Genomic DNA, 3,521 nt, shown 5'->3' on the forward strand with positions numbered 1-3,521 from the left:
AATCAATGAAGTTAAGTTTGTCATATGCTTATCATGTAAGGGCATATTTGTCATTTTAGGGACATAAATCAATAAAAGCTTATTAAATGATAGAAATATGCAAATCAAAAAATAGTCAAGGGACAATTACTGTAAATTTACTTGTTTCTTTATAAATCATATCAAAAATCTCCATGTGCTCTATATACTTTTTGCACACAAAAAAGTTTCTTCATTTTTTGGTTAGTCTGTCGGATTTGTTTTGGTCAGACTACATGGATTATTTTTTTGCTCTAGGTTTGCCTAATTTCAATTATTTTAGTTATTTTGATTCAACTAATTGGAATTTTCTCGAACCTGTTTGGATTTTGTTTAGTTTGGAAGATTAGAGTATTCAAACTCACAATCATAAGCTTTCATGTTAATTTCTAGATTTAATCGAAGAGGTGTTTGAAAAGATTCTGGTATTTCTGGATACTAGGGTTGTAGGAGATGAGGTTAGTGATACTAATACCAACTCAGATTCCAGATCCAATAAAAATGGTTTTTTAAGTTGTCTTCTTCACATCGATGATCGTTATGGTTTTCACTTTTGTGCAGTTTCAAGAAGCAACAAAGGAATTCCCCACAATGTTCACTCGATAATCTCATCAATAGAGGAAATCTCTCTCTCTCTCTCTCTCTCTCTCTCTCTCTCTCTCTCTCTCTCTCTCTCTCTCTCTCTCTCTCTCTCTCTCTCTCTCTCTCTCTCTCTCTCTCTCTCTCTCTCTCTCTCTCTCTCTCTCTCGTGGTGGTGCTGGGTTTTTTTGGTTGATCGGATCCAGCAGTGTTGTTATTGATCTTAACCAATGGATTCCTTCTATAGGGAGAATGTTCTGCCTTCTTTGAATTACTTCAACTCAGTATCAATGGTTGTTAGTTCTGATTCTCATTCAAGATCCTAACGCCTAATTCCCGAGTTTTAATAACAAAAGAAAATAAGGGGAAAGAAAGTAGGGAGAGAAAAAAAAAAGAGAAATGAAAGGAAAATAAAATTATATTTTGTGTTCCAGAGTTGATGAAAAGTGTAACATATACGTTTTGAAATCGCGTCTTGTAAATTTTAAAAGTGAATAATATTATGAAATATTATATAATTATGAGTATTGAGTTCTAACAGATATTTTTTACTAAAAATGAAGTAAAACTATGTTTAGAATCACTCGGAAAATATTGGAAGTCTTATGAGATTCCAATCAAAAGGCAAATGTTGAAATTTAACGAAAATATAAAATTTGAAATAAGTAAAATTTTATTATTGAAAGTTGTAGATAATTTCGTTAGAAACATTTAGGCGAAAACCTCATCGAAATCCGAATTATAACGAAGAAGTTATGACCAATCGAAGATCCGCGACAAAACCGGCACGACACCGAATGACATAAAAAGTGAGTTTTCGATAAACTATTTTTTTAGCATTAGTGATCTAAATGAAAATCGTAGTATTCTGTTAAACCGAGAATTTCCATAAAAAGTACTTCCAAATCTGACTTCGTATGAGGAAGTTATGATTTTTCTAAGTTAGTTTCGGAATAGCAGTAGACAACTAAAAACTCGAAATAAAGATCGAGCGATATTTAGCCGACACAACCTAAACGAGAATCGAAGGTCTCGTCAATAGTAGTACAACGGCAAAAAGACTGACGAAAACGGACATCGGATGAAGAAGTTATGAATTTTTAACGGATTTTCTTGTCCCGGTCTGTTAAAAATAATAATATTAAAAATAAAGTCAAAATTAGCCGACGAAGCCTAAACGAAAGTTGTAGAATATATTCTCGCCTATGTGTGCATATAAAGAACGTCAAAAACGGAGCCCGTATGCGAATGTTATGGATTTTAGAAGTTCGGGGCACAATTTTCAAGAAATTTCGCATGGATAATGTTCGGCCACGTCACCCTCGTGTGCGAGCTCGCCCCGTGTCCGATGCAGATGACTCATCCGAAGCAGCAGCCGACGCATGTCGCACCCTCCTCGCACAGAAGGCTCGGCCAACCAGAAGCCGACGTGTGCCTTCCCCGTGTCTCGCCCTCGCACCGCCACCTGCCACCCCCCCCCCCCCCCCCCCCCCGCGCATGCGAGCCACGTGCTTGCTTCCCCTTGCTTCAGATCCGAGGCTCGCATCTATATATAAGAGGTGCGAAACCTCCCGGGTAATTTTGGAAATTTCACACTTTTTAACCCTAAATCCAATTTTTAGCTATTTCAACTTCCCCCGAAGCCCCGTGATCATTCCCAACACCCAAAACGCGCCCCGAAGTGCCCGAAGAGCCCGAGAAATTTATCTATTCGGTTTGAAGCTCAACCCTCGCAAGACCCGATTTTTAATAAAGCTCCAGGTTTTCAAAGAAGAAAGCTATTTATTATAACGAAATGCTGCACAAATTAGTATTTTAACCCTCGATTAATTCACGGTGAGTTCAATATATAGGAACAATTGTATGTTATGTGTTATATGTGCTATGTGCTTTTCCGTTGTTATTATTTCTGCTATTTATGATAGCAAAGCTATACCTTTGTCCATGTGATCAGTGAAAGGACTTAGATTCACAATGGTATTGGTATATAGCCTCTGGCCATGTAGAGCATGTCTCGTAAGAGAATGACTTCTATTCTATGACATTGACAGAAGGTTAGACAGGGCTGAAAGCCTGAAATCTACCAAAATGTTTAATCAGAAAGTGTATGTCTTCTGTGCCATTTGGGTCGAAGCTTTATTGATGTATATCAAGTATGGAAATTGTTATGTCTCATTGATTGTATATCTTTGAATCAAATCATTAATTGATATGGAAAGCTTGTCACATGATTCACATATGCCTTTGTTGTTCCTTGTTCCTCTTTGCTTCTGCCATATTGAAGTATATATATGACATAATGTTATATTGTATCTATTATTGAACTCACTAAGCGTCACCTCTTACCCCTCTCAATGTTTAACAATTACAGGCAATAAGCAACCATTATAATTATATACTGATAGAAGATTTTGAATAGTTTGAAACTATTGTATTTTGCACTCATGTATGTATAAAATTATAGTATCCTGGGAAGTTATGTAATATATAACACTTTGTAATAGTCGGTTTGTATCCAGTCTTATGTAACCAAATTATCAATGCAAAATATTATTTTTGAATATGCAAGTAGCATGTTGTGGAATAACTTGGAGTAACAATTGTCTTTAGTGTTGAATTAGTGTCTAAGCCTGTAACTATATTTGGTATGTACCTGACCCGGTTGTGCATGGTCCTTTTGGGTTGCCTTCACCATAGCAACTTGATAGGATGATTTATGAAGAGAGAGGTTAATTATGGTTTATTAATATATTATATGAATGATATATTAAAAGAGAAATCATATAGTTTAATTAATATCAGACAAGAATTAATTAAGAAATTAATTCTGTGGCTAAAAGAGATTAATTAAACTTGGGGGACTAATATTGTAATTATAAGATAATTGCATTGTGGGCTATGGATTCCTAAAGGGAAGGGGATTG

The 3,521-nt window shown here is 35.6% G+C and overlaps 1 long non-coding RNA gene across 1 annotated transcript; it reads left to right on the forward strand.

Annotated features, from left to right (window-relative positions):
• Positions 1–205: 205 nt before the first annotated feature.
• On the forward strand, positions 206–1,085 carry LOC145156240 (uncharacterized). Its single transcript, XR_013736559.1, has 3 exons — positions 206–276; positions 412–476; positions 580–1,085. It is a non-coding gene; the product is annotated as an uncharacterized LOC145156240 (long non-coding RNA).
• The last annotated feature ends 2,436 nt before the right edge of the window (positions 1,086–3,521 follow it).

The sequence above is a fragment of the Lactuca virosa genome, chromosome 2, assembly GCF_052849685.1.
Source record: "Lactuca virosa cultivar CGN04683 chromosome 2, Lactuca_virosa_CGN04683_v6, whole genome shotgun sequence".
Lineage (NCBI taxonomy): Eukaryota > Viridiplantae > Streptophyta > Magnoliopsida > Asterales > Asteraceae > Lactuca > Lactuca virosa.